Raw genomic sequence first — 12,051 nt, 5'->3', positions numbered from 1 at the left:
CACACGTTTTCTACTATGGTCGATCCATGAAGTTTCTCAACAGTTCAAGTTTGTGTATCCTATACAGCTTCAAAGAATTGAAAATTGACCCAAAAGAAAAAATTTTCCCATTTCGGGAGTCGAAACTGGGCCTTGTGGGTGAAAACCATAAATACTAACCGCTAGACCAACTGGGATATTAAGGCACCGAATAAAGTGAGCACCTTTTCGGCACAATTTTCAATTTGAAGATAACCTGCACACGTTTTCTGCTCTGATCGATCTATATTTTTTTTCAACATTTTAAAATCTTGTATCGTATACAACTTCAAAGGACTCTCAAAGAACTCAATTTAGCGTAATAGTTAATAGGAAGAATAAATCGCTTTTGAAATAATTAATAGATTTCCCAGTCCGGTAGTCGAACCCGGGTCTTGTGGGTGAGATCCACAAATCCTGAACGCTAGACCAACTGGGATATAAAGTTTGGGTGTAATTTTTTTAAAATAAAGTGAGCGCCTAATTGGCACGTTTTTCTATTTGAAGACAGACACGCACTTGTGTATCCTATACAGCTTCAAATAAATGAAAATTGACCCAAAAGAAAAAATTTCTGCTCTGATCGATCCATGAATTTTTTCAACATTTCAAAATCTTTTATCGTATACAACTTCAAAGAAGTCTCAAAGAACTCAACTCAGCGTAATAGTTAATATAAAGAAGAAATCAAATTTAAAATTATATAAAAGATTTCCATGTCCCGGTGTCGAACCCGGGCCTTCGGGGTGCAAGCTATAAATCGTAACCGCTAGACCGACTCGGATATGAAGATTTTCTGTTCTGATCGATTCATCAAGTTTTTCAACATTTTAAGTTCTTGTAACCTAGACAACTTGAAAGAACTCTTAAAGAACTCAATTTAGCGTAATTATTAATATGAAGAAATCAATTTTTTTTTAATATTAGTATATTTACCTGTCGGGAGTCTAACCCGGGACTTGTGGGTGAAAGCTATAAATCCTAACCGCTAGACCAACTCGGATATGAAGGTTGGAAGTAATTTTGTCCCATTAAAGTGAACACCTAATTGGCACGTTTTTCTTTTCGAAGGTAATGTCGCACAAGTTTTCTACTATGGTTGATCCACGAAGTTTCTTAAATTTTAGGTTCTTGTATCCTATACAGCTTCAAAGAATAAATTTGAGGCGAAATACTTATTGAGAAAATAATATCATTTTTTTTTGAAAATTGAGCTAAAAGAAAATTTTTACAGTCCGGAAGTCGAACTCGGGCCTTCCGGGTGCAAGCTATAAATCGTAACCGCTAGACCGACTCGGATATGAAGGTTATGTGCAATTTTGTCCCATTAAAGTGAAGGCCTAATTGACACGTTTTTATTTTCGAAGGTAAACACGCACACGTTTTCTACTATGGTCGATCCATGAAGTTTCTCAACAGTTCAATTTTGTGTATCCTATACAGCTTCAAAGAATTGAAAATTGACCCAAAAGAAAAAAATTTCCCAGTTCGGGAGTCGAAACCGGGCCTTGTGTGTGAAAACCCTAAATACTAACCGCTAGACCAACTGGGATATTAAGGCCCCGAGTAAAGTGAGCACCTTTTCGGCACAATTTTCAATTTGAAGATAACCCGCACACGTTTTCTGCTCTGATCGATCTATATTTTTTTTCAACATTTTAAAATCTTGTATCGTATACAACTTCAAAGGACTCTCAAAGAACTCAATTTAGCGTAATAGTTAATAGGAAGAATAAATCGCTTTTGAAATAAATTAATAGATTTCCCAGTCCGGGAGTCGAAACCGGGCCTTGTGGGTGAAAACCACAAATCCTGAACGCTAGACCAACTGGGATATAAAGTTTCGGTGTAATTTTTTTTAAATAAAGTGAGCGCCTAATTGGCACGTTTTTCTATTTGAAGACAAACACGCACACGTTTTCTACTATGGTCGATCCATGAAGTTTCTCAACAGTTCAATTTTGTGTATCCTATACAGCTTCAAAGAAATGAAAATTGACCCAAAAGAAAAAATTTCTGCTCTGATCGATCCATGAATTTTTTCAACATTTCAAAATCTTTTATCGTATACAACTTCTAAGAAGTCTCAAAGAACTCAACTCAGCGTAATAGTTAATATAAAGAAGAAATCAAATTTAAAATTATATAAAAGATTTCCATGTCCGGGTGTCGAACCCGGGCCTTCGGGTTGCAAGCTATAAATCGTAACCGCTAGACCGACTCGGATATGAAGGTTAAGTGCAATTTTGTCCCTTTAAAGTGAAGGCCTAATTGACACGTTTTTATTTTCGAAGGTAAACACGCACACGTTTTCTACTATGTTCGATCCATGAAGTTTCTCAGCAATTCAAGTTTGTGTATCCTATACAGCTTCAAGGAATTGAAAATTGACCCAAAAGAAAAAATTTTCCCAGTTCGGGAGTCGAAACCGGGCCTTGTGGGTGAAAACCATGAATCCTGAACGCTAGACCAACTGGCATATAAAGGTTCGGTGTAATTTTTTTAAAATAAAGTGAGCGCCTAATTGGCACGTTTTTCTATTTGAAGACAAACACGCACACGTTTTCTACTATGGTCGATCCATGAAGTTTCTCAACAGTTCAATTTTGTGTATCCTATACAGCTTCAAAGAAATGAAAATTGACCCAAAAGAAAAAATTTCTGCTCTGATCGATCCATGAATTTTTTCAACATTTCAAAATCTTTTATCGTATACAACTTCTAAGAAGTCTCAAAGAACTCAACTCAGCGTAATAGTTAATATAAAGAAGAAATCAAATTTAAAATTATATAAAAGATTTCCATGTCCGGGTGTCGAACCCGGGCCTTCGGGTTGCAAGCTATAAATCGTAACCGCTAGACCGACTCGGATATGCAGGTTAAGTGCAATTTTGTCCCTTTAAAGTGAAGGCCTAATTGACACGTTTTTATTTTCGAAGGTAAACACGCACACGTTTTCTACTATGTTCGATCCATGAAGTTTCTCAGCAATTCAAGTTTGTGTATCCTATACAGCTTCAAGGAATTGAAAATTGACCCAAAAGAAAAAATTTTCCCAGTTCGGGAGTCGAAACCGGGCATTGTGGGTGAAAACCATGAATCCTGACCGCTAGACCAACTGGGATATTAAGGTTACGAATAAAGTGAGCACCGTTTTGGCACGTTTTTCAATTTGAAGATAACACGCACACGTTTTCTGCTCTGATCGATTTATAATTTTTTTTTCAACCTTTTAAAATCTTGTATCGTATACAACTTCAAAGGACTCTCAAAGAACTCAATTTAGCGTAATAGTTAATAAGAAGAATAAATCGCTTTTGAAATAAATTAATATATTTACCAGTCCGGGAGTCGAACCCGGGTCTTGTGGGTGAGAGCCACAAATCCTGAACACTAGACCAACTGGGATATAAAGGATTGTTGTAATTTTTTTTAAATGAAGTGAGCGCCTAATTGGCACGTTTTTCTGTTTGAAGATAAACACGCACTAGTTTTCTGCTCAGATCGATTCATGAAGTTTTTGAACTTTTTAAGTTCTTGTAACCTATACAACTTCAAAGAACTCTCAAAGAACTCAATTGAGCGTAAGAGTTAATAGGAAAAAGAAATTAGTTTTAAATTTCTTTTTATAGATTTCCCATTCCGGGAGTCGAACCCGTGTTTTGTTGATGAATGCTACAAATCCTAACCGCTAGACCAACTGCAATAAGAAATTTAAATGTGATTTTTTCTCGAATACAGTGAGCGCCTAATTGGCACGTTTTTCTGTTTGAAGATAAACACGCACAAGTTTTCTGCTCTGATCGATCAAAGAAGTTTTGCAACATTTTAAGTTCTTTTGTATCCTATACAACTTCAAAGAACTCTCAAAGTACTCAATTGAGCGTAATAGTTAATAGTAAAAAGAAATTAATTTTAATTTTTTTTATAGATTTCCCATTCCGGGAGTCGAACCCGTGTCATGTTAGTGAAGCCACAAATCCTAACCGCTAGACCCACTGCAATATCAACGTTAAATATGATTTTTTTTCGAATACAGTGAGCGCCTAATTGGCACGTTTTTCTGTTTGTAGATAAACACGCGCAGGTTTTCTGCTCTGATCGATTCATGAAGTTTTTTAACATTTTAAGTTCTTGTAACCTATACAACTTCAAAGAACTCTCAAAGAACTCAATTGAGCGTAATAGTTAATAGGAAAAAGAATTTAATTTTAAATTTCTTTGTATAGATTTCCCATTCCGGGAGTCGAACATGTGTCTTGTTGGTGAAAGCCACATATCCTAACCGCTTGACCAACTGCAATATCAAAGTTAAATGTGATTTTTTCGAATACAGTGAGCGCCTAACTGGCACGTGTTTCTGTTTGAAGATAAACAAGCACAAGTTTCCTGCTCTGATCGATTCATGAAGTTTTTCAACATTTTAAGTTCTTGTATCCTATACAACTTCGAAGAGCTCTCAAAGAACTCAATTGACCGTAATAGTTAACAGGGAAACGGAATTGATTTAATTTTTTTTTAGATTTCCCATTCCGTTAGTCGAACCCGTGTCTTGTTGGTGAAAGCCACGAATCTTAAACGCTAGAACAACTGCAATAGCAAATTTTAGTGTGATTTTTTTTTCGAACTTAGTGAGCGCCTAATTGGCACGTTTTTCTATTTGAAGATAAAAACGCACAAGTTTTCTGCTCTGATCGATTCATGAAGTTTTTCAACATTTTAAGTTCTTGTATCCTATACAACTTCGAAGAGCTCTCAAAGAACTCAATTGAGCGTAATAGTTAACAGGGAAACGGAATTGATTTAAATTTTTTTTTTAGATTTCCCATTCCGTTAGTCGAACCCGTGTCTTGTTGGTGAAAGCCACAAATCTTAAACGCTAGACCAACTGCAATAGCAAATTTTAGTGTGATTTTTTTTTTCGAACTTAGTGAGCGCCTAATTGGCACGTTTTTCTGTTTGAAGATAAACACGCACAAGTTTTCTGCTCTGATCGATTCATGAAGTTTTCCAACATTTTAAGTTCTTGTATCCTATACAACTTCAAAGAACTCTCAAAGAACTCAATTGACTGTAATAGTTAATAGGAAAAAGAAATTAATTTAAACTTTTTTTATAGATTTCCCATTCCGGGAGTCGAACCCGTGTCTTGTTGGTGAAAGCCACAAAGCCTAACCGCTAGACTAACTGCAATAGCAAATATAAATGTAATTTTTTATTCGAATACAGTAAGCGCCTATTTGGCACGTTTTTCTGTTTGAAGATAAACACGCACAAGTTTTCTGCTCTAATCGATTCCTGAAGTTTTTCAACTTTTTAAGTTCTTGTAACCTATACGACTTCAAAGATTTCTCAAAGAACTCAATTGAGCGTAATAGTTAACAGGGAAACGGAATTGATTTAAATTTTTTTTTTAGATTTCCCATTCCGTTAGTCGAACCCGTGTCTTGTTGGTGAAAGCCACAAATCTTAAACGCTAGACCAACTGCAATAGCAAATTTTAGTGTGATTTTTTTTTTCGAACTTAGTGAGCGCCTAATTGGCACGTTTTTCTGTTTGAAGATAAACACGCACAAGTTTTCTGCTCTGATCGATTCATGAAGTTTTCCAACATTTTAAGTTCTTGTATCCTATACAACTTCGAAGAGCTCTCAAAGAACTCAATTGAGCGTAATAGTTAACAGGGAAACGGAATTGATTTAAATTTTTTTTTTAGATTTCCCATTCCGTTAGTCGAACCCGTGTCTTGTTGGTGAAAGCCACAAATCTTAAACGCTAGACCAACTGCAATAGCAAATTTTAGTGTGATTTTTTTTTTCGAACTTAGTGAGCGCCTAATTGGCACGTTTTTCTGTTTGAAGATAAACACGCACAAGTTTTCTGCTCTGATCGATTCATGAAGTTTTCCAACATTTTAAGTTCTTGTATCCTATACAACTTCAAAGAACTCTCAAAGAACTCAATTGACTGTAATAGTTAATAGGAAAAAGAAATTAATTTAAACTTTTTTTATAGATTTCCCATTCCGGGAGTCGAACCCGTGTCTTGTTGGTGAAAGCCACAAAGCCTAACCGCTAGACTAACTGCAATAGCAAATATAAATGTAATTTTTTATTCGAATACAGTAAGCGCCTATTTGGCACGTTTTTCTGTTTGAAGATAAACACGCACAAGTTTTCTGCTCTAATCGATTCCTGAAGTTTTTCAACTTTTTAAGTTCTTGTAACCTATACGACTTCAAAGATTTCTCAAAGAACTCAATTGAGCGTAATAGTTAATAGGAAGAAAAAATCAATTAAAAATTTAACAGTCTTCCCAGTCCGGGAGTCAAACCCGTGTCTTGTTGGTGAAAGCCACTAATCCTAGCCGCTTGACCAACTGCAATAACTAGATTAAACGTGATTTTTTTCGAATACAGTGAGCGCCTAACTGGCATGTGTTTCTGTTTGAAGATAAACAAGCACAAGTTTTCTGCTCTGATCGATTCATGAAATTTTTCAAGATTTTGAGTTTTTGTATCCTATACAACTTCAAAGAGCTCTCAAAGAACTCAATTGAACGTAATAGTTAATAGGAAAACGAAATTAATTTAAATTTTTTTTTTAGATTTCCCATTCCGGGAGTCGAACCCGTGTCTTGTTGGTGGAAGCCACAAATCCTAGACGCTAGACCAACTTCAATATCAAGGTTAAATGTGATTTTTCTTCGAATACAGTGAGCGCCTAACTGGCACGTGTTTCTGTTTGAAGATAAACCAGCACAAGTTTTCTGCTCTGATTGATTCATGAAGTTTTTCAACATTTTAAGTTCTTGTATCCTATACATTTTCAAAGAGCTCTCACAGAACTCAATTGAGCGTAATAGTGAATAGGAAAACGGAATTAATTTAAATTTTTTTCTTTAATTTCCCATTCCGGGAGTCCACCCCGTGTCTTGTTGGTGAAAGCCACAAATCCTAGACGCTAGACCAACTGCAATAGCAAATTTTAATGTGATTTTTTTTTCGAACTAAGTGAGCGCTTGATTGGCACGTTTTTCTGTTTGAAAATAAACACGCGCAAGTTTTCTGCTATGATCGATTCATGAAGTTTTTCAACATTTTAAGTTCTTGTAACCTATACAACTTCAAAGAACTCTCAAAGAATTCAATTGAGCGTAATACTTAATAGGAAAAAAAAACAATTAAAAATTTAACAGACCTCCCAGTCCGGGGGTCAAACCCGTGTCTTGTTGGTGAAAGCCACTAATCCTAGCCGCTTGACCAACTGCAATATCTAGATTAAACGTGATTTTTTTCGAATACAGTTAGCGCCTAACTGGCATGTGTTTCTGTTTGAAGATAAACAAGCACAAGTTTTCTGCTATGATCGATTCATGAAGTTTTTCAACATTTTAAGTTCTTGTAACCTATACAACTTCAAAGAACTCTCAAAGAATTCAATTGAGCGTAATACTTAATAGGAAAAAAAAACAATTAAAAATTTAACAGACCTCCCAGTCCGGGGGTCAAACCCGTGTCTTGTTGGTGAAAGCCACAAAGCCTAACCGCTAGACCAACTGCAATAGCAAATATAAATGTGATTTTTTATTCGAATACAGTAAGCGCCTATTTGGCACGTCTTTCTGTTTGAAGATAAACACGCACAAGTTTTCTGCTCTAATCGATTCATGAAGTTTTTCAACTTTTTAAGTTCTTGTAACCTATACGACTTCAAAGATTTCTCAAAGAACTCAATTGAACGTAATAGTTAATAGGAAGAAAAAAATCAATTAAAAATTTAATAGACTTCCCAGTCCGGGAGTGGAACCGTGTCTTGTTAGTGAAAGCCCTAAATCCTAACCGCTAGACCAACTGCAATATCAACGTTAAATAAGATTTTTTTTCGAATACAGTGAGCGCCTAATTGGCACATTTTTCAGTTTGAAGATAAACACGCTCAGGTTTTCTGCTCTGACCGAATCATGAAATTTTCCAACATTTTAAGTTCTTTTAACCTATACAACTTCAAAGAACTCTCAAAGAATTCAATTGAGCGTAATAGTTAATAGGAAAAAAAATCAATTAAAAATTTAACAGTCTTCCCAGTCCGGGAGTCAAACCCGTGTCTTGTTGGTGAAAGCCACTAATCCTAGCCGCTTGACCAACTGCAAAATCTAGATTAAACGTGATTTTTTTCGAATACAGTGAGCGCCTAACTGGCATGTGTTTCTGTTTGAAGATAAACAAGCACAAGTTTTCTGCTCTGATCGATTCATGAAATTTTTCAAGATTTTGAGTTTTTGTATCCTATACAACTTCAAAGAGCTGTCAAAGAACTCAATTGAACGTAATAGTTAATAGGAAAACGGAATTAATTTAAATTTTTTTTTTAGATTTCCCATTCCGGGAGTCGAACCCGTGTCTTGTTGGTGGAAGCCACAAACCCTAGACGCTAGACCAACTGCAATATCAAGGTTAAATGTGATTTTTTTTCGAATACAGTGAGCGCCTAACTGGCACGTGTTTCTGTTTGAAGATAAACCAGCACAAGTTTTCTGCTCTGATCGATTCATGAAATTTTTCAACATTTTAAGTTCTTGTATCCTATACAACTTCAAAGAGCTCTCACAGAACTCAATTGAGCGTAATAGTGAATAGGAAAACGGATTTAATTTAAATTTTTTTCTTTAATTTCCCATTCCGGGAGTCCACCCCGTGTCTTGTTGGTGAAAGCCACAAATCCTAGACGCTAGACCAACTGCAATAGCAAATTTTAATGTGATTTTTTTTTCGAACACAGTGAGCGCTTGATTGGCACGTTTTTCTGTTTGAAAATAAACACGCACAAGTTTTCTGCTCTGATCGATTCATGAAGTTTTTCAACATTTTAAGTTCTTGTAACCTATACAACTTCAAAGAACTCTCAAAGAATTCAATTGAGCGTAATACTTAATAGGAAAAAAAACAATTAAAAATTTAACAGACCTCCCAGTCCGGGAGTCAAACCCGTGTCTTGTTGGTGAAAGCCACTAATCCTAGCCGCTTGACCAACTGCAATATCTAGATTAAACGTGATTTTTTTCGAATACAGTGAGCGCCTAACTGGCATGTGTTTCTGTTTGAAGATAAACAAGCACACGTTTTCTGCTCTGATCGATTCATGAAATTTTTCAAGATTTTAAGTTTTTGTATCCTATACAACTTCAAAGAGCTCTCAAAGAACTCAATTGAGCGTAATAGTTAATTGGAAAACGGAATTAATTTAAATTTTTTTTTAGATTTCCCATTCCGGGAGTCGAACCCGTGTCTTGTTGGTGAAAGCCACAAATCCTAGACGCTAGACCAACTGCAATATCAAGGTTAAATGTGATTTTTTTTCGAATACAGTGAGCGCCTAACTGGCACGTGTTTCTGTTTGAAGATAAACCAGCACAAGTTTTCTGCTCTGATCGATTCATGAAGTTTTTCAACATTTTAAGTTCTTGTATCCTATACAACTTCAAAGAGCTCTCACAGAACTCAATTGAGCGTAATAGTTAATAGGAAAACGGAATTAATTTAAATTTTTTTTTAGATTTCCCATTCTGGGAGTCAAACCCGTGTCTTGTTGGTGAAAGCCACTAATCCTAGCCGCTTGACCAACTGCAATATCTAGGTTAAACGTGATTTTTTTCGAATACAGTGAGCGCCTAACTGGCATGTGTTTCTGTTTGAAGATAAACAAGCACAAGTTTTCTGCTCTGATCGATTCATGAAATTTTTCAAGATTTTAAGTTCTTGTATCCTATACAACTTCAAAGAGCTCTCACAGAACTCAATTTAGCGTAATAGTGAATAGGAAAACGGAATTAATTTAAATTTTTTTCTTTAATTTCCCATTCCGGGAGTCGAACCCGTGTCTTGTTGGTGAAAGCCACAAATCCTAGACGCTAGACCAACTGCAATAGCAAATTTTAATGTGATTTTTTTTTCGAACACAGTGAGCGCCTGATTGGCACGTTTTTCTGTTTGAAAATAAACACGCACAAGTTTTCTGCTCTGATCGATTCATGAAGTTTTTCAACTTTTTAAGTTCTTGTAACCTATACAACTTCAAAGAACTCTGAAAGAACTCAATTGAGCGTAATAGTTAATAGGAAAAAAATCAATTAAAAATTTAACAGACTTCCCAGTCCGGGAGTCGAACTCGTGTCTTGTTGATGAAAGCCCCAAATCCTAACCGATAGACCAACTGCAATATCAAGGTTAAATGTGATTTTTTTCCGAATACAGTGAGCGCCTAATTGGCACGTTTTTCTGTTTGAAGATAAACACGCACAAGTTTTCTGCTCTGATCGATTCATAAAGTTTTTCAACATTTTAAGTTCTTGTAACCTATACAGCTTCAAAGAGATCTTAAAGAACTCAATTGAGCGTAATAGTTAATAGGAAGAATAAATCGCTTTTGAAATAATTAATAGATTTCCCAGTCCGGGAGTCGAACCCGGGCCTTGTGGATGAGAGCCACAAATCCTGACCGCTAGACCAACTGGGATTTTAAACTTATTTGTATTTTTTTCGAATAAAGTGAGCGCCTTAATGGCACGTTTTTCTATTTGAAGATAAACACGCACAAGTTTTCTGCTCTGATCGATTCATGAAGTTTTTCAACGTTTTAAGTTCTTGTAACCTATACAACTTCAAAGAACTCTCAAAGAACTCAATTGACTGTAATAGTTAATAGGAAAAAGAAATTAATTTAAACTTTTTTTATAGATTTCCCATTCCGGGAGTCGAACCCGTGTCTTGTTGGTGAAAGCCACAAAGCCTAACCGCTAGACCAACTGCAATAGCACATATAAATGTGATTTTTTTTTCAAATACAGTAAGCGCCTAATTGGCACGTTTTTCTGTTTGAAAATAAACACGCACAAGTTCTCTGCTCTAATCGATTCATGAAGTTTTTCAACTTTTTAAGTTCTTGTAACCTATACGACTTCAAAGATTTCTCAAAGAACTCAATTGAGCGTAATAGTTAATAGGAAGAAAAAATCAATTAAAAATTTAATAGACTTCCCAGTCCGGGAGTGGAACCGTGTCTTGTTAGTGAAAGCCCCAAATCCTAACCGCGAGACCAACTGCAATATCAACGTTAAATAAGATTTTTTTTGAATACAGTGAGCGCCTAATTGGCACATTTTTCTGTTTGAAGATAAACACGCTCAGGTTTTCTGCTCTGACCGATTCATGAAGTTTTCCGACATTTTAAGTTCTTGTAACCTATACAACTTCAAAGAACTCTCAAAGAATTCAATTGAGCGTAATAGTTAATAGGAAAAAAAATCAATTAAAAATTTAACAGACTTCCCAGTCCGGGAGTCAAACCCGTGTCTTGTTGGTGAAAGCCACTAATCCTAGCCGCTTGACCAACTGCAATATCTAGATTAAACGTGATTTTTTTTCGAATACAGTGAGCGCCTAACTGGCATGTGTTTCTGTTTGAAGATAAACAAGCACAAGTTTTCTGCTCTGATCGATTCATGAAATTTGCAAGATTTTAAGTTTTTGTATCCTATACAACTTCAAAGAGCTCTCAAAGAACTCAATTGAGCGTAATAGTTAATAGGAAAACGGAATTAATTTAAATTTTTTTTTTAGATTTCCCATTCCGGGAGTCGAACCCGTGTCTTGTTGGTGAAAGCCACAAATCCTAGACGCTAGACCAACTGCAATATCAAGGTTAAATGTGATTTTTTTCGAATACAGTGAGCGCCTAACTGGCACGTGTTTCTGTTTGAAGATAAACCAGCACAAGTTTTCTGCTCTGATCGATTCATGAAGTTTTTCAACATTTTAAGTTTTTGTATCCTATACAACTTCAAAGAGCTCTCAAAGAACTCAATTGAGCGTAATAGTTAATAGGAAAACGGAATTAATTTAAATTTTTTTTTAGATTTCCCATTCCGGGAGTCGAACCCGTGTCTTGTTGGTGAAAGCCACAAATCCTAGACGCTACACCAACTGCAATATCAAGGTTAAATGTGATTTTTTTCGAATACATAGAGCGCCTAACT

At 35.7% G+C, this 12,051-nt stretch overlaps 1 protein-coding gene and 3 non-coding genes across 4 annotated transcripts in view; 1 reads left to right on the top strand and 3 right to left on the bottom strand.

Annotated features, from left to right (window-relative positions):
• Nucleotides 1-12,051, top strand: part of LOC134857265 (serine dehydratase-like) — a 260,322-nt gene that overhangs the window by 195,090 nt on the left and 53,181 nt on the right. The gene's annotated exons all lie outside the window — the stretch shown is intronic.
• Trnae-uuc (transfer RNA glutamic acid (anticodon UUC)) lies at nt 1,781-1,852 on the bottom strand. The gene has a single exon. It is a non-coding gene; the product is annotated as a tRNA-Glu (tRNA).
• On the bottom strand, nt 3,355-3,426 carry Trnae-cuc (transfer RNA glutamic acid (anticodon CUC)). Its single transcript has one exon. It is a non-coding gene; the product is annotated as a tRNA-Glu (tRNA).
• Nucleotides 10,461-10,532, bottom strand: Trnae-cuc (transfer RNA glutamic acid (anticodon CUC)). The gene has a single exon. It is a non-coding gene; the product is annotated as a tRNA-Glu (tRNA).

This window comes from Symsagittifera roscoffensis, chromosome 1, assembly GCF_963678635.1.
Source record: "Symsagittifera roscoffensis chromosome 1, txSymRosc1.1, whole genome shotgun sequence".
Classification (NCBI taxonomy): domain Eukaryota; kingdom Metazoa; phylum Xenacoelomorpha; order Acoela; family Convolutidae; genus Symsagittifera; species Symsagittifera roscoffensis.
Note: the sequence above shows the minus strand (reverse complement) of the source record. Positions and strands in the feature narration are given on the sequence as shown.